We start from the raw sequence: 19,513 nt of genomic DNA, 5'->3' as shown, positions 1-19,513 counted from the left end.
TTCTTTACTAAATAACATCTGGAGGCACAACCCAGAATGGGACCATGGCAGGGATAGAGCATTGTTTTTGCTCTACCCTGGCCAATAAAATTATGTTTATTATTTTAAACATAAAGGGACTCAGTTAGTCCCTGCTAACTGAGCAAAGAGGCACCTTTTAAAGGTTTCTCTTATATTTAGCAGGGGGAGAGCAACTGGCCCTATCCAACCCCAGCACAGCATCCCTCCAGTGGCTGTTGCTGGTATCTGCCATGTTTCGTTTTGATTGTGAGCCCTTTGGGGACAGGCAAGCATCTTATTTATGTAATATTTATGTTTCTATGTAAACTGCTTTCAGAACTTGGGTTGAAGAGCGGTATATAAATTCTTCATCTTATTATTATTATTATTTATTTTTATTATTATTCAGCCATTCTTCCACAGAGCTCAGGACAGAACACATGGTTCTCCCACTTCTCATATTTTAAAGCCCCCTCTCCCCATGCCATGGTCCCAAACTAGACTGCCCCCTTGGCAGCTGCCATTTAGTAAACAAAAGATAACCACACCAGGGCCAATGACACATTTTGACATAATGAGGAATTTGGCCCTGCAACAATGGCACAGTTCCTCACCACCTTTCTGCACCAGGGGTTACCCTTTCATACAACAAGGTGATGTGGTCACATCAGGCAGCAGATTATTGTGATTCCAGCAGGATGACAAGATGCTCCTCACTGTTGCCCCTGGAGCAGCTCTTCAGACTTATCTGACCCTTGTAAGCTATGGAAGGAGTGCCTCTCCTTAAACTGCTTGCAAAGCTTGCAAGAAACATGAGGAGAGAAGAGGAGGTTGCTGATAACCTTCCTTCCCCTGCACCACTTTGAAAGCTTGCAAGGGTCGGCCTTGAAAGGCAGCTGGCCCCCACCAAGTCATGGGGCAAAGCAGCATTTGGCACCTTGCCTCAGGCGTGGAGCAGTAGGGGAATCCCCAGGAGTCGGGCGCTCTAGGCGTGCAGCCTGAGCGTATACATGGTGCCAGGGTTAAGGGTGCACTCACACCCTTAACCCTGGCTAAAGGCAGGATGAAAAGTAGGGTTAGGTGGCGCATCAGTGACAGGATCGAGAGCAATCCCAGCGCTGCACACGAGCAGATTAACCCAGGCCGGGCTTGGAGCAGTGTAGATCTCTGCATGATGAGTGCAGTGCATTGGGGGAATCCCCCAGGAATTGGGCACAGAGTCGTATACACACAACTCCGGCGCCAGGGCTAAGGGCGCACTCGTGCCCTTAAACCTGGCTAGATGCCAGGATGAAAAGTAGGGTTAGGCAGCATGGCAGCATCGGGATCGGAGTGATCCTGGCGCTGCACAGCACACAAGCAGCCTAACCCAGGCTGGGCTCTACTAGGCTGGGTTAGGCTGCTTGTGTGAATAGCCTTTATGTGTTGCAGCAAGTGTTTAATTGGGTTTTAAAAGTTTGTTTATCTGAGCTCCCTTAACAAAGCTTTCTGAACTCAAATTCATTTCTCAACATCTAGGCTAGTGGCCTTTTATCCCTCTTATATAAATGGATTTATTGAGCATTTTCCTCACATGCAAAATATTTGAACTTTAATATTTAGATATGACAGTTTGTTTTGACCACCACAGGGAGATATTAGCCAAAAACAACAACTCCCTTTTCCAGCTGCCCTCAAAGTGGATCATATTCTGCTGTTTGGATTGCAGTAAATCTAGAGTAATCCCATCTCATATAGCAATTGGATTATCTTGGCCTGATGGCAGCATCTCATACTATGATATAACCCAGCAGATTGATTATTTAGAAATGGGAACATTAAAATTTAAACATTTGGAAGCTGTAGTGTAAAAAAAAAACCACCTATTTGAGCATTTTCATAATATTCTACTGTAGGCTTGTCATTGATTCAAGGGCCTAATATAGAGGAGCACTGCAACTGTAAGGAAATCATAAATCATGAGATCAGTTTCAACATTTCCAGATGATGTAAAAATGTCAAATTCCTGCTATATGTCTTCTAAAGCCATGCAAATGTAAACTGCACAGTCTCTTAACCATGGTTAAAAATGGGAGAGGACTGCATGCTCCGTCCCTTCCCCTCCCCTGCCATGCATTCCCTCCCCCTTGCCCCTCTCTCCTTGAGGACCAATAAGTGTTTCTTTGGCATCAATTTTAATCATAGTTAACACTCAGGTTCTCTCTTGTGCAGGGCAGAGGAAGGCTAAGTAGTGTGACCGCACACTCCTTAACTATGGCAATACGTTACCATGGTTAAGAAATTGCCAGCATCAGTCTGCCACAAGTCCTAGTTTCTGAATCCTTTCAGATATATTTTTCTTCCTCTTTTGCATGAGAGTGAAAAGACCACCTTTACAAAATTTCACTGGAGTGACAATCAGATTAAAAGTGTTGACACTCGGCATCCTTGCTGTTTCCCTCATAGACTCTTTTATTTCTTCATGCCTGGAGCAGACAAATTCCACTGCAACTCTGCAAGCCATTCAGAGCAAGCAGAGCCATATGGAATCATTTTCTCTCTCATAAGTTCCCGGTAGCCCTTTCTGTCATCTCCAGTGTGAATCCTATTTCTACTGGATGAAACGTGATGCAAGCAGGCAGTGTATTTAATATTATATCCTTTTCTTTGTTGGGTTGCAGCTGCCTATTCATTCAAGCCTGGCTTAATCACTTAGCTCCTTTTTTTGTTTTTTTAAATTTAGTTCATTAGTAAATGAGAGTGAGTCTAGCAATGCTCCTCTTGATGGTTTTTATGCCTTTTACTTGCTGGAAGGGGACATTCGATGGATTCCATAACAGATCAAGGGCAATTTGTCATTCAACCGCGAAAGCCTGATCAACCTAGCTAAGGCTTTCCTGTTCTCAGTATCATGACTAGGGGCTTTGTTTGTTTGCCTTGATGCTGCATGTAATATATTTGCCAGAATAGTCTGTACATCAGAGATTCATTCCAGTGCAGTATTATTCTATTGAAAAAGTTCCCTATGGATATGAACATACTATGTCTTCATAGAATGTAGACAACATTGTATAAGGTATTGATAAAATTCAGGACAGGGATGTATTTGTTACTGTTTTATTTACTTACTCATTGCCTTTGGGGAGGTTGTTTGCTTCAATTATGGAAAGCATAATTTTGAGAAGAACTTCTCTCATCATAGCACTTTGATGACCAGAAAAACCTCTCCTGCAAAATTCCTCTCTCCTACATAGTATAAAAGGTACAGAAGTCCTACCCAATGCTGAGAGTTCAACAACCCCATAGCTGCAAACCTACCCTTAGAAAGGAGACACACTTTCATACGGGTTGAGAAATGCTGGTTTTCTCAGTTTTCTTGGATGTGGGTTCTTTATATCCAGAGCTGTAGAATGCCTCCTACACAACAGATCCTTTTGGCTCTGGGACCAAGTTTCAGTGGTATTCTCACAATAACAAATTCATAATGTAGTGCTTTGCACCGCCCATGAAAAGTTTCAAAAGACAAGTCCCAGCAACAGTGTGAAGACACAACATATTTTTATGTTGAGTCTAGAAACACCCTCATTGTGTTCAGTTCAAACATACCTATTTTTATCCAGGTTTAAGCTCTGAAAGGGGGCTGGGGGGGAACACACACACAGTTTTGCAATTTTCAAACAGAAGTTGACTGCATAGCACTGATAGGCTGAATCCTATGACTTCACCAAAAGCCTTCCTTCCCCCTCCTCCTGAAACAATTTTGCCCTTAAAAAAATGAATAATTGTTAAATAACAAAAATGGCAAAAATGAATGGATATTTACGAACATTCATGTGGTGCTTTTTAAAAAGTAGACAACCGATCAGAAGAATGAATGAAGGGGTGAGATTGACAGCAGAGCCAGGATTCGATTTGCTGATGTGCATGCCTGTCATTTTAATTTTATGAAACTGGGAAGAAGCCAGGCTTGCACAGCAGCTTGAGAATTCAGAGAATGCTCTATTGTCATATATTGTTTCTGTCTTTACCTCTGAGTGCTGTTGGTGTGCTCTTGATTTCATTTAAAGGAGTGGTAGCTTCACCAGCTGGGTATGCCATTCAAGAGCAGAATTGAGCTTCTGCTGTAAGTTGTAACATTCTGAAGGTCCCTCCATGTCTGAATGACCATGCTTCTTTGAAGATCTCTTAGCTGCATTGGCAGGAAGATTTGTTGCACGGACATCTTTTCTCCTTTTTATTGCGAGTATTTGCTGAATAAGGAAATGAAATATTACCGGCAGATCTGTTCTTTCACCATGATTGAAAATAGGCCTTGAAAAAACAAGTTATTTTTTAATCTTTGTCATGGCCCTTATCTGTTACAAACAGATACCTGGGACGATGCACTCTAAGCCATTGGTCACATAAGCCAGGCTCTACACACATCCTTTCATCAGCCATTGTGGCTTGTGTTGGGGTCAGCCCTCAGGGCGTAGGCTCACGCCTTCCAGCTACTCTGGTAAGGCTGGCTCCTGTCTCTGTATCTCGTAGAAATCCAAATTGACCGAGGCAGAAAGGAGATTCTTTTCTCAGTCACTTTATTTAGCTAAGCAAAGCAGACCGGGCTCCTCTCAAGCTCGCAGGCAAGAGAAGCAGCCCCCAGAAAGACTTACAGACAGCTTATATAGTCACAAGTAAACAACCTCACCCCACTTCCCTGTTTCCATGAAAATCCCCCAAACCCCTGCCCTAAAAGCAGTCTTTATTGGTTACTGTAAACAAGCTAGCTAATTTTCTATACATTACATCTTTCATTAGACGGAAAGTCCCTTTTGTAAGGGCCTCGCCTACTTCCTTGTTCCTTCTCTTGCAGTTTCTAGATTTGCATTTACCAGCAGTTTATCAGCAGCTCATTGTCTGCCTGTGGTTTGGCATATACAGAAAAACCAAAAAAATCCCCTTCATGCATGGAAAGAACCCTGCTCTGACCTTTTGTAGGCTGTTACCTTATATTTCCTAACATTAGCAGAAGCAGGTTTTACAGAAGCAGGTTTTTACAGAAGCAAAGATGGCGCTGGTTATGCTAACTTAGGTTTTTCCCAGAACCCTTCACTTGTATAGGAGAGCATCTTTTGTGTGTGCGTATTGTTCACCCATCATGTAGGACAAGATTCCCCTCCTGTAAACCTAAATAAAGAATTGGAACTTTTCATTTAGAAAGTCTAGTGACTCTCCCACCAAGTGCAATAATGTCAGTGGGTTTGTCTACATACATAGTGAAGTAAAAGTTGTAATTTTTTCCTGGAGATTCTTATGTTGAGTTGCCATTCTCATCTTTATTTCTCAAATCAACCAAACATCCCTTATCTGTTTGTGTGTTCTCTCTCTCTCTCTCTCTCTCTGGAGATCTTTTCGAGTGCATTTGCATAGGAAGCGTCCACATATGAACCTTGGAGAGGAAGCCTGAAAAAGCAGATAGTTTGTGTGACTTGCTAAATTATAAATTATAGAATTACAACTATGAATATTTTGAATATTCATAGTTGTAAATGATATAATTCATGTACTTCAAAATTACATAGTCTTATCATAATTTAACAAAAGCATGCATATAATTAATATTTGCACAACCTTTCTTTGTCCAACAGGTAATAGCCATCAGTTCTCTGAAAAAGAATTATTACTTTCCCCCCTCCTCCATTTGAACATCTGAGATCAATAAGTTTTCCAATGAAAAAGCAGAAGTGAGATAGCTGTGAGCGGCCCTGCATCAGCATTGCTCATCTAGGTGTGCAAATGTGTGTCTGCCCACTGGCCCCATGTCTGCTCCCATCTGTGATATAGATGGATGGGGACTAGCACCAGCTGAACATGGTATAGCGTGGACCAGAGAGGTCAGCTGCAGACTGAATGCAAATCTTGTTCTCTCTAAATATGTGAATATGCCCTTATAGTGTACAACAGTTGTATTTATTAAGTAATGACTAATCCGGGGAGCATTCATTATTCAGAGGCAATCTGCACTTACTAAGGTAATTATAGGCCAAAAGGGTAAATGTGTGAGATCTTTAGAAAGGTGCTTGGATTCTTTGCCTCCCCCCCTCCCGCCACCACTGTGCAGTTTCTTTCTCCCCCACAATTTTCTTAATACAGGTGCTGCAGTAGAAATTTTCTGTGGGAAAAGAAAGGCTTGTACAGTATATTGTGCTTAGGATTCTGGGAAGTGTGTTCTGTTTCCTAGTAGTTGGTCCCAAAGGAACTGGGAGAGAATAGTTTTCTAACATTTTGCCTCATTACATTCTGAGGAGAGCTTTCTATTTGGTGTACTTTCTGTAATGACCTTAAAGCCCTGGAATCATCACTATTTTGTAAATATTTTTGCTTGCTTCACTTTGCCTCTCCATGTTGCAGGTATGAGACACATAGAATAGGGGTGTGCACAGAATCGATTCTGGTGGTTTGAATTTGAGCTGAATTAGAACCAGACCACGAACTGGTTTGAGTCAAACCGGCCCCCAGTTTGGTCCGAGGGCCAAACCGGTTCAGCTTGAGGGGCCTGCTCGTGAAAGGAAATCTGATAAGGATTCCCCTTTACAAACAAAGGAGGAACCCTGCCTTTAAAATACTCCTAATGGGGGGGGGCAGTGAGAGGTTACCTTACCACCGGCATGGCTCCTCCAAACTCTGGACTGGATCTGGTACTCCAGTGTGGCGCAGTTCCAACTTCTGCGTTCAAGTGCCAAACATGGTCTGGAGTTCGGAGGAGCGCTGCTATCACCGCCACCAAGGTGCCCTCTCACCACCCTCCATTAGAAGTATTTTAAAGGCAGGGTACCCCCCCCCTTTGCTTGTAAAGGGAAATCCTCACCAGATTCCCCTTTACAAGTATGCCCCTTGAACCGCCAAACCAGTTCCATTAGAACCAGAACAGGTTCAGCTCGAACTCAGATTGCACCCCTTTTGGGGGGGGTCCAGTCCTGTTAGAGTCCAAACCAGTCGAACCAGCCCAGTTCTGTTCAAACCAGGTTTCAATAGAACCCGTTCCACACATCCCTAATATAGAATCATAAAATTTTATGCATTCTGTAATTCATAAGGTACTCTAGTCCCCTGTTTGTGCAGGAAAGTGCCACAGCTTCCTTGACAGATGGCCATCCAACTTTGTTTGAAAACCTCTAGCCAAGGAGAGCCCAACACTGCATGAGGCAGATCAAACAGATCCACTGTCAAACAGATCTTGCAATTGGGAAATTCCTCCTAATTCCAACCCACTGATTTTAGTCCCACTTTCAGGAGAAACTGAGAACAAGCTCCCTCCTTCTTCTATGTGACTGCCCTTCAGATATTTGAAGACAAGTTACCAATCTGAGAATGTCTCAGGGCCTCCTATCACCATCTGCTTTGCTGACCTTTTCCTGAATTTTGGAATGTTCAGGGCAGCCTTTTTAGGTTCAAGACATTATATACCCACACAGATCTGGCAGCGGGATGTGGAAGTTATTACGCAACTTGAAATAAAAAAGATAAAGAAACACACACATGAATCAATCAGCTGAAGTTAACAAAGTGACAAATACATACTATAATGGAGGAATAAGGCTCCATTGACCACAATGGGACTTGCTTCTGGGGAAGCATGTATTGGATTCGGCTGCTAGTCATTAGTCTTCAACACATTTATTTATTGATATGATTGCCTCTACTGGTAGTTCTTGGTATTTTGTATGTTTATCTTATCTTGTATTTTAAATCTTTTTAGTCAGATCTATGTCTTTATATTTTAGCTTAATATTTTAACACTATAATTTTTATAGTCTTGTGTTAATTTTTTTGTAAACCACCTTGGGGTTGTTTTAGTGAAAGGCGATATACAAATTTAGCAATAAATCTAAAAAATGAAATTATTTATCATGCTTTTATATCACCTAATATGTGTATCTTTAGGCAGTATATACAATTTAAAAACAAATATAAAATAGAGTAAATTCAATTAAGACAGTTTCACATAACATTTTTTTAAATTCATAGGATAAAAACAATTACACAGTTTAAAATTAATTTCCATTAAAGGCCTGAGAAAACAGGTGTGTCTTGAGGATCTTCCTAAAAGCAGTCGGAGAGGGAGATGCTCTTATCTGATCAGGCAGCATATTCCAAAGCCCCAAGTTGCCTCCAAATGAGCTGGTGGCAACCATAACTGGACCTCCCCAGATGGAGGAGAGCTGGCCTTGTGGTAGCAAACATGAATTGTCCTCTTTGCTAAGGAGGGTCTACCCAAGTTTGCATTTGAATGGCAATATGTGACATATGTGAGCACTGTAAGACATTCCCCTTAGGGCAGGCATCCCCAAACTGCGGCCCTCCAGATGTTGCTGAACTACAACTCCCAGCATGCCTAGACACAATTTTTTGTGGCTGGGTATGCTGGAAGTTGTAGTTCAGCAACATCTGGAGGGCCGCAGTTTGGTGATGCCTGCCTTAGGGGATGGAGCCACTCTGGAAAGAGCCTCTGAATGCTTGCATGAAGAAGGCTGCTATTTCCCTCCTTGGCATCTCCAAGATAGGGCTGAGAGAGATGCCTGGCTGCAATCCTGGGCAAGCTGTTGCCAGTCTATGAGCTAGATGGACCAATGGTCTGACTGGGTATAAGGCAGCTTCCTATGTTTCTATGTTCCTATCTTAATGGGTGGCTGGGTTCATGCCAAAGGCGGCGCTCACTTAAGTACCCTGGACCGAAGCTGTTAAGGGCTTTTTAGGTAATAACCTAATAACCATCACTTTGTATTTCGCTCAGAAACATATCAGCAGCTGGTGCAGTTCTTTCAGAATATGTTATACGTGTGTGTGTGTGTGTGTGTGTGTGTGTGTGTGTGTGTGTGTATACATACATATGTATATGTTTGCTGCTGGTTCAAATCCCCATTGCTGTGTTTCTCAGACTATGAGAAACACCTATATCAGACAGCAGCATTCTAGGAAGATGCTGAAAGGCATTATCTCATACTGCACAGGAGGTGACAATGGTAAACCCCTCCTGTATTCTACCAAAGAGAAGGCAAAGGGCTCTGTGGTTGCCTGGAGTCAACACCGACTCAACGGCATGACACACTGTGTGTGTGTGTGTGTGTGTGTATTATATAAAAATATAGAAGAATGGGTATGAATTGCCTGTCTCAATGAGTTGAAGACCTAGACTCATTAAGGGATTGATTGATTGATTGATTAAGTGCTGTCTAGTCGGTGTTGACTCGTAGTGACCACATAGATAGAATCTCTCCAGGATGATCTATCTTCAACTTGGCCTTTAAGGTCTCTCTGTGGTGCATTCATTGCTGTCGTAATCAAGCCCATCCACATTGCTGCTGGTTGTTCTCTTCTTCTCTTTCCTTCAACTTTTCCCAGCATTATGGGCTTCGAGGGAGCTGGGTTTTCACATAATGTGTCTGAAGTATGATCATTTGAGCCTGGTCATTTGTGCCTCGAGTGAAAATTCTGGTTTGGTTTGTTCTATGATCCATTTGTTTGTTTTCCTGGCTGTCCATGGTATTCTCAAAAGTCTTCTCCAGCACTAAAGTTCAAAAGCACCAATGCTTTTTCTAACTTGCTTATTCAAAGTCCAGCTTTTGCATCCATAGAGTGTCACGGGGAAAACCATTGTCCGAACGATTCTAATCTTTGTAGGTGTAGACATGTCACAGCATCTAAATATCTTTTCCAAGGCCTTCATTGCAACCCTACAAAGTGCAGGTCTGTGGCGTATTTCTTGATTGCTGGATCCTTTACTGTTGATGGTCAATCCTAAAAGGCAGAAGCTATCCACCACTTCAGTGTCTTCATTATCAGTTCTGAGGCTGGTTGCTGTACCCACTGTCATCAGTTTAGTCTTCTTTACATTTAGTCGTAGTCCCATCTTTTCACTGTGTTCCTTGACTTTTAATACTAGAGCTTGCAGATCATCCACATTCTCAGCTATTAGAGTGGTGTCATCAGCATAGGGCAAGTTATTGATGTTTCTTCCTTCAACTTTAAAACCACGCTCATCTTCTTCCAGTCCAGCTTCTCTCAGTATGTGTTCAGCATATAAGTTGAATAAATAAGGAGAAAGTATACAGCCTTGTCTTACTCCATTGTCAATCTGGAACAAGTCTGTTTCACTATGTTCTGTCTGGACTGTGGCTTCCTGTCCTGTGTATAGGTTTCTCATGAGAACAATGAGATGTTCTTGGACGCCCATTTTCCTAAGAGTATTCCACAACTTGACATGGTCGACACAACTGAAGGCTTTTCTGTAGCACATATTTACTTCCTTCTGGTATTCTTTTGGCCTTCTCAATTATCCAATGTGCATCAGCAATGATGTCTCTTGTTCTTCTGCCTTTTCTGAAACCAGCTCGAACATCCAGCATTTCCCTTTCCATGTAGGGCTCTAATCTGCATTGGATGATCCTGAGCATTATTTTGCTAGCATGTGAAATTAAGGATATTGTGCAATGGTTTGCACTATCTGTTCAGTTTCCTTTCTTTGGTATGGGTATGTAGACTGACCTCTTCGAATCTGTTGGCCACTGTGTCATTCTCCAAATTTGTTGGCATAGTCTGCTTAGAGCCTTAACTGGTTCTTCTTCGGTTGCCTGCCATATTTCAGTAGCTTCCATCAATTCCTGTAGCCTTCCAACTTGGTAACGACCAGAGTGCTGATCTTACTTAATCTTCCCGTACTAGAGGTTCTTGCAAGTAGGGAATATCTTCTAGAATATCTTGGATGTTGACATCCCTGCTGTACAGATTTTCAGTATACAACTTCCATGTCTGTTTAATCTTCTCTGAATAGGTTACTTTCTGTCCTTTGGCATCCCTTAAGATACCAATCTGACGTTGGAATCTCCTTCTGAGTTCAAAGATCTTTTGGAAAACTTGCCTTGTTTTTCCGTGTCTATTTCCATCCTCAAGGTCTTTACAGATGTCATTGTAGTACTGCTCCTTGTCTCTTCTAACAGCTTTCTGAAATTCCCTATTGTTCCTTCCTGGGGTCTTTATCTTTCTTGATTTTGGCTTCTCTCCTCTTCTTGGCAAATTCCACTGTCTGTTCTGACATCCATTTTGCTTTCTTCTGTTTCTTGGTCTTTGGAAGTCTTTTTTCACATTCATCCTTAACAACTTCTTTGATTTCATTCCGCAGTTCCTCTGGTTCCCTATCAATGAGGTTCAGCATTTCAAAGCAGTTCCTGATGTTCTCCTTGAAAATGGTGGAGACATTCTCAAGATCATATCATGGAAGCTGGATGGCTTTGTTTTTCTACTTTAGCTTGACTTGGAACTTGCACATGAGCAGTTTGTGATCTGTTCCACAATTGGCCCCTGGCCACGTCTTTATTTATTTATTATTTATTTATTACATTTGTACACCACCCCAAAATTTCATCTCATAATATAAAACAAGTTAAAATATATACAAAAACTTAACAATTTAACAATTTAAAATCAACCATGAATTGAAACCTTAAAAATTTAAAGAACAGAAAAGGCCTGGGTGAAGAGGTGGGTTTTCAAATGCTTACTAAAAATTGTCAGAGATGGGGAGGATCTTCTCTGAGTAGGGAGTGCATTCCACAGTCTCGGGGCAGCTACTGAGAAAGCCTGTCCCCGTGTGGCCACCAGCCTAGCTGGTGGCAACTGGAGATGGACCTCTCCGAATGACCTCAATGGGCGGTGGGGATCATAATGAAGAAGACGTTCTCTTAGATACCCAGGGCCTAAGCCATTTAGGGCTTTATAAGTTATGACAAGCACTTTGTATTTTGCCCGGAAAGCTATTGGCAGCCAGTGCAGCTCCATCAGCAAAGGAGTAATGTGGTCTCTCCGAGATGACCCAGAGACCAACCTGGTTGCTGCGTCCTGTACCAACTGAAACTTCCGGACTACGTACAAAGGCAGCCCCACATAGAGCACATTGCAGAAGTCAAGTCTGGAGGTTACCAACATATGTACGACTGTTTTGAGGTCATTCATCTCAAGAAATGGACACAGCTGGCGTATCAGCCGAAGCTGATAAAAAGCACCCCTGGCCACCACCTCAACCTGAGAAACCAGGGAGAGGTGTGGATCCAGAAGTACTCCCAGACTGCGAACCTGTTCCTTTCGGGGAAGTGTGACCCCTTCTAGAACAGGCAGATAAAAATCGTCTCTAGAGTTCTGACCCCGCACAATAAGTACCTCTGTCTTACCTGGATTCAGTTTCAGTTTATTCTCCCTCATCCAGCCCATTACTGCTTCTAGGCAAGCATTTAGGGAAGTTATGCCATCTCCTGAAGAAGTTGACATGGAGAAGAAGATTTGGGTGTCATCAGCATACTGATAACACCCAGCTCCAAATCCCCTGATGATCTCTCCCAGCAGTTTCATGTAGATGTTAAAAAGCATTGGAGAAAGTATGGAGCCTTGAGGGACACCATATTTAAGCTCAGATTTTGAAAAGCAACAATCTCCAGTCGAAACCATCTGTAATCTGTCCAAGAGGTAGGAGCGGAGCCACTGTAAAACAGTGCCTCCTACCCCCAACACCCTCAGACGTTCCAGAAGAATACTATGGTTGATAGTATCGAAAGCCGCCGAGAGATCCAAAAGGACCAAGAGAGTCACACTTCCTACGTCAATTCCCAATTGGAGATCATCCATCAGGCCGACCAAGGCAGTCTCCACCCCATAGCCCACCCGAAAACCAGTTTGAAATGGGTCTAGAGATAGTCAGTTTCCTCCAAGACCGCCTGGAGCTGAGAGGCCACCACCCTCTCAATTACCTTGCCCAGCCATGGGAGGTTGGAAACAGGCCTATAGTTGCTCAACTCTGGGGGATCTAATGCAGGCTTCTTAAGAAGAGGTCTAATAATTGTCTCCTTAAGACAAGGAGGCATCCTGCCCTCCCTCAGAGAAGCATTTATGATTTCTTCCAGGCTGTCTACAACAGCCTCCCTGCTAGATAGAACAAGCCATGTTGGACAAGGGTCAAGATAACAAGTGGTAGGCCTCACCGCTCCGAGCAGCTTGTCCACGTCCTCAGGTGTCACAAACTGAAACCCATCCAGTCGAACCACATAAGAGGAGTTGTCGGACACCTCCAATTCAGACATCGAATTAATTGTGGAGTCTCCGTCTAAGTTGGCCTGAATCAGAGAGATTTTATCTGCAAAAAATTCTTTAAACACATCACAGTGGGTAACTGATGCCTCCAAATTCTGGTTCAAGGGAGGGGGGCACTTACTAGCCCCCTCAAAACCCTGAACAACTCCACTGGACGTGAACTGGCAGATGCAATATGGGCAGAAAAGAACTGCTTCTTTGCCGCACGTATTGCCTGAGCATAGATCTTTAAATGTGCTCTATGTCGTAATCTGTCGGTTTTGAGTACTTGCGCTTGTGGAGCGCTCCACTTGCACTCCAGTTGCCTACTTTGCTGCTTCTTCCCCTGTAGATCTTCCATATACCAAGTGGCCTGTTTTGAAGCGGGTCGGAGGGGACACTTAGGAGCAATCGTGTCTACTGCCCTGGTGAGCATGTTATTCCAGTTTTGCACCCGGGCATCAACAGGATCACCAGCAGAGCCAACATTAAATCCCTCCAAGGCTTCTTGAAATCCTATTGGATCCAATAACCTCTTTTGGGTGGAGGTTAACTGAGCTCTTCCACCTCATTGCACCAATAATGTAATCAATTTGATTTCTGTGTGCTTCATCTGGTGCTGCCCATGTGTATAGGCGCAGCTTTGGTTGTTTGAAGAATGTGGTAGCAATGAAGAGATCGTTGACTTGGCAGAAACTAATAAGTTGTTCTCCTGCTTTGTTTCTGTTTTCTAGGCCATATAGGCAGATTGTGTTTTCCTCCTTACCTGTTCCAACTTTGGCATTCTAGTCTCCAACCACTAGCTTCGCATCTTGCTTGCATGGACTGTCAATTTCAGACTGGACTTGAGCATAAAACTCATCAACTTCTTCTTCTTCTGCGTGACTTGAAGAACTGTCATGTTAAAGGGTTGTCCACAAAATTGAATTGATATTAGTCAGTCACTGACCGCATTGTACCGAAGTACTGTCATTGCCATATCCTTCCTGACTGTGAAAGCAACACTCTTCCTCCTTTGGTTTTCGTGTCCTGAGTAGTAAACTGTATGATTTTCTGTCTGAAAGTGTCGCATTCAAGTCCATTTTAATTCACTGATGCCCAAGATGTCAATCGGTAGTCGATTCATTTTATCTTTCACTGTGTTGAGCTTTCCCATATTCATGCTGCTTACGTTCCACGTTCCCATTGTAATTCTGTCTTTGCAGCTTCAGATTTTCTTTTCCTGCATGGCAATATCAGCTGCTAGACTTTAATCTAACCATGTCATAAACACCATCAGTACTCTGAGAGATCTTCAGCTCTTCCTCAGTAGCATGTTGAGTGCCATCCGACCTGAGTGGCCCATCATCCGGCACTACATTGACAATCATTCTATTTTGTCTATCTATGTGGTTTTCTTGGTAAAATACAGGAGTGGTTTACCATTGCCCTCTCCTGCACAGTATGAAATGATGCCTTTGTCATTGTCACTGAAGTGATCGTCCGTCTCCAGCACCTTCCTATATTGCTGCTGCCCAATATAGGTGCCTGCTCGCTTTAGCTGGGCAGCTGGGCTGACCTTAGCGCTTTGGGTGACCCTACTGGGAGTATACTTCCTGGCGTACTTCACTCATCCCTCTCAGGAGCACCTCCTTGCCACGATGAGGCAGCATAGCAGGACTGGGGTGGGGGTGTGGCATTAAGGGTTTGCCTGTACTTAAAGTACTATTTATTACAGATAGATTTACATGTCAAACCCAGAGAATCTTGGAAAGACAAGGAATTAAAGTGAATATGGTTTGTACAGTACCAATGACACTAAAACAATTGCTAGTTAACTACAGATTGTGTGATAGGAGATGTGATGTTCAAGATGGGAAATTTGTGAACAGAGGGAAGGAAATTGTGGAAAGAAAAGTACAATATATAAAATTTAATGTTTAGGTTGCACTTCATTCAGGGCCGGACTAGGGGCACTGAGAGGGCAGTGGAATGTATGTGGGGAGGGCACCGGGTTTTGAGCAGAATGAGTAATTAAGGGTGGGAATATTCACTGCTGCCAAGTGCAGCGGGGTGCACCAGGAATATGCCGTGTTGCCTTGTGGGCCAGTCCGAGCCTGACTTCATTCTATACTGGAGAATACAGTAGACCACTGAAAGACAGATACAAAGAACATCTAGCAGATATGATCCAAGATGGTGGACGCGTGAACATTTGAGGTGCAAGTGGGCTAACATGTGGACTGCCTTACCAATTTGAACCAAATTAGGTACAGCTGTAGTGAGTGGCACACAGGGATACCTCAGTGGCATAGTCTGTGATGATTTCATCCACCCTGATTCAAGCTGGTGGACGTGTGGACGTTTGAGGCACAAGAGCTCTAACTTGTGGACCACCTAACCAAGTTGAACCAAATTTAGTCCAGTTGTAGGAACAGTGAAAGGAAAGAAGGCAGATTAATTCTCCCTCACCAACTTGTTAGTCAACTGGCTCAACCTTGATCACGGTCTGAAGATAGGCTGTCAAATCCCCTAATGAATTCCAGTTCAGAAACTTCATGATTTCTCTGTTCCAAAAACATGTTTTGTGCTAAAGTATAGTGACCCTGGGGTCAGAAATTGAATGGCTTAGGAGACAGAAATTGCTGATTCCTCTGTGTTGCTATTTCTAATCTTTGAGTCTATTCATTCTCTTATGTAGAGACCTGTTGTTATTAACTAATTCTGAATTAATGTTTTGTTATACAGTGGTCCCTCGACTTACAAACTACTCGACATAAGTATTTTTCGAGTTACAAACGGCAGTTTTAGATCCGGTTTTAGATGCGGTTTTTTCGACTTACAAATTTTTAGATGGGGTTTCCTCGACTTACAAATTTTTAGATGGGGTTTCCTCGACTTACAAATTTTACATGCGGTTTCCTTGACTTGCCTGCCTGTTTACTGCCTGTTTATTCTTGAAAAGAAATGTTCCTGTGCAGTTTGCAAGCCTTACTGGAGGTCTGGGTCTTTTTTCTAGGCTCCGGAATGCATTAATCCGTTCCCAATGCATTCCTATGGGAAACCGCTTTTCGACTTACGAATTTTTCGACTTACAAATGTGCATTCGGAACGGATTAATTTCATAAGTAGAGGGACCACTGTATGTATCATTTTATTGTTAAGATATCCATGTATTTGTTTGATATTGTGAGCCACTTTGAGTTTTTAGTTTGATAGAAAATCTGGATACAAGTAATAAACCAAACTGAAGTATACCTGCCACAATTTCTCCTCGTTTTTACTCCAAATCTAAAAAGCAGCTTTTCTTGGCAACTTACTTCTATCTGCTATCCCCAGACTACTCCCCAACATTAACTGGAAAATGAATCCTATTTTTGTAATGTGCCTTACTTTGCTACAAAATGAGCTTGTTTGTTTGGCGATCTGTGGAATGTAATGGCTTTTATGCTATTTTGTATCTTCATTCCAAAACAGAACCTGCAGAATGTATGTGGAGAGGGGAAACAGCAGTGTGCCTTGTCCTTTCTTATTCGTAGATGCAGCACTTCATAGAAATGAGCCATAAGGTTTGCTAAAGAAGCCCACCAGGTATAATAGTTCTCCTGCAGTTGCAGTCTGTGTGTACAAAATTATGTAAGGTCTGTTGTATAAGAATTTTGGACACTTGTCTTTTAGTCTGTTTATCTTGTATGCTTGAAGAGAAATCCATACCATAGATATCTGATCTTACCATCTTTGCCACAGATGCTTGTTATGGAAATGCTGGTAAATCTGGCTGTACAAAATGGTACATAAAGGAATGCTTCTAGCAGACCTGTTGCTTTTGAGCACTATTTAAAGGAGGCCTGAGCACTTAAGAACTCTAAAGCTTTACACTGTGTACCTTGACAAGCTAATCTCTGGCAACCCCTGTATAATCAGGTAACAATTTGCCATGTGACCAGGGTGAAGCTGGTTTGGCCTCTGTTAATCCAAATCAGTCAAGCATCAAGCAACGACGGGAGCTTTGGTTGACATACATGCAGGATAAATGTGCAGGACAAAAACTTCATGCTTAAAAGCCACTAAGGCAAAATGGAAATGAAGAAATGTAACATTTGGAAGAGATCTTGCTTTACTTGGCTTGTGGGTTTGTTTGTCTGATGATAGCTCAAAGTGGTATAGAGAGAATCGGTCTCTAAAATTGCAGACCAAGATTATTATTAAGATTATTGCACTTTGAATGCTAAATTTGGATACTTTAAGTGGTCATATTTTTTCAGGTTCTGTTTTAACATCCTTTTCTCAATGAATGAAGAATGCTTAAGGAGTACTTACAAACCTTTCATTAGAATGGGAGAAAAGTATAATTTCCATTGATCTGGAACTCAAAGTCCACATCACATGTAGTTTAGCCCTAACTTCCTTTGGATTGAAACAAATATCTATAGTTAAACTGGTTTTTGTGGGTACTATAGCATGTATTAGAAATTCAGACCATTTGGAGTAGGGTTAAAAATTTATTTTACAGTGCTGATAGATTGCATGTATGCAGTATGCACATATGGCTCATAATCTGGCTGCACCTGGTTCCTGGACCCAAACACTGATGAAGTAAGGAACATGCCAACCAAATGCAGATCTAAGAGTTTTCTGCATGGCTGCAACTGGCACACCTGATGGCCAGCACTGCTTCTTCAGTTTGGTCAACTGTACATGTATCTGCACGTACTGGTTTTTGATTTGGATTTTGGAACTGGTATCTATACATGAAGTAAAAGATTGAGCATTTTCCTATTGACCATGAAAACTAACCTAACTGGTTTCCAAGAGTCCATATCTTGCCATTTGCTTACTAAAGATATGCTTTGGAATTTACATGTATACCATATGAAGCTGCTTTGTACACTGGTCCATCTAGCATGGGGCATGGACTGGAAGCAGATCTCCAGGGTTTCAGGCAGAAAGTCTTTCACAGTCCTACCTGGAGATACCAGGGATGGAACCTGGGACTTCTTGCATGTTATGCATGTGCTCTGCATCCGAACTACAACAATCTCTCCCCAAATACTCTATATGGTGTCTCATGTTTGGTCAAGTTTTCAACAGATGGTTGCAAACACAATTGTTTCAGCAGGAAGCAAGTACTCTACTTTGGATTTAAGTTCTAATCTTTGAAAAATCTTAAAAGCTGTCATCATTATTTTCCTATATCACTCTACTTACTTATTCTTACCTCATTTGTGTTATCAGCCCATTGACATTATGCATAGACTGGCCATGACCTATTCTGAACAGGCAAGACTGAAAAAGGAAAAAGCACCTATATCGGGCAGCAGTGATATAGGAAGATGCTGAAAGGCATCATCTCATACTGTGTGGGAGATGGCAATGGTAAACCACTCCTGTATTCTACCAAAGACAACCACAGGGTTCTGATGTCACCAGGATTGGATACCGACTCAATGGCACACTTTACCTTTAATACTGATTTCAGGTATTTTTGTAGTCCTAAGTATGCTAAAGTCATAGATTGCTACTACTGAGTAGTATACCATATAGAACCTTAAAGCTATAGCAAATAAATATGCAGAAGGAGAATTTATATATCCTAGTTGAGTTGCTAGCTGATTAATAATCTGGGGCTACTTTTTTACATGTAAACTAGTTCTGACTTGCAGGGAATAGGTCTGAACTTTTCAAAAAGTGCTATTAAAATCATGGCACACATCCAGGCTAACATGGTGCAAGTGGAAAAATATCCCACTTGTGTAAGGTAGGAAAGGGGTGATTTACAACTATCTATCCTTCCCTCTGGTTGAAGAACTTTCAGGGACATATTTGAAGGAGCAAAAGAAAGGGGGATTTTTGAAAATCATTCCCCACTTGCATGAGCAGAATGCTCTTCTGCTTGTGGGACATTAGGCTGGATGTATGCCAATGTGACTCCTTTCACAAAGTGCTTGTCAGGACATCAATTATTATTTCCTTGAGCTTGGTCCCTCCCCCAAGACTGAACCTATGAAAATTTGTCTCCCCATACCCGCCCTCCTAATTAGTTCAGCTGACCTTTTGCAGGTGCATGCATTGCTGTGACAATCTGAAAAGTTTGATATGCCAGTCACAATAGCATGAGAGAGAGAGACAGTGGGTATTAAAGGCATCACTCTCTTCATGAACAGTGGGGAGCTTCTTCATAAGTAGGAATTCTCCTCATCCCTGCTGACTGTAACAAGCAGGATTCCATTTCTGTTCATGGGTAGAAGAGGTGGGAGAGTGGAAGATAGCAATGCCAGGACAAGAAGTACTTACCTAGAACCCAGTAACACTAGCCCAGAGCTACTCAACCTTGGGTCCCCAGATGCTATTGTACTACAACTCCCATCATCTCCAGCCACATTGGAAGGCCATTGTGGCTAGGGATGATAGGAGTTGTAGTCCAATAGCATCTGGGGACCCAGGGCTGGAAAGCCCTGTG

At 42.4% G+C, this 19,513-nt stretch overlaps 1 protein-coding gene and 1 long non-coding RNA gene across 3 annotated transcripts in view; one reads left to right on the top strand and one right to left on the bottom strand.

The window, feature by feature from the left end:
• DRD4 (dopamine receptor D4) overlaps positions 1 to 19,513 on the top strand; it is a 60,688-nt gene that overhangs the window by 11,447 nt on the left and 29,728 nt on the right. The window lies entirely within an intron of this gene.
• Positions 4,540 to 19,513, bottom strand: part of LOC128340770 (uncharacterized) — a 50,742-nt gene continuing 35,768 nt past the window's right edge. Inside the window, exons 3-4 of one of the 2 annotated variants that reach the window (XR_008313942.1) lie at positions 7,368 to 7,466; positions 4,540 to 5,421 (exon numbers count right to left, since the gene is read on the bottom strand). This is a non-coding gene — a long non-coding RNA (uncharacterized LOC128340770). The remainder of the gene's footprint in view (positions 5,422 to 7,367; positions 7,467 to 19,513) is intronic. The other variant, XR_008313941.1, reaches the window with a different exon arrangement.

The sequence above is a fragment of the Hemicordylus capensis genome, chromosome 1 (genome assembly GCF_027244095.1).
Source record: "Hemicordylus capensis ecotype Gifberg chromosome 1, rHemCap1.1.pri, whole genome shotgun sequence".
Classification (NCBI taxonomy): Eukaryota; Metazoa; Chordata; class Lepidosauria; order Squamata; family Cordylidae; genus Hemicordylus; species Hemicordylus capensis.
This window is presented reverse-complemented; position numbering and strand designations above follow the sequence as displayed.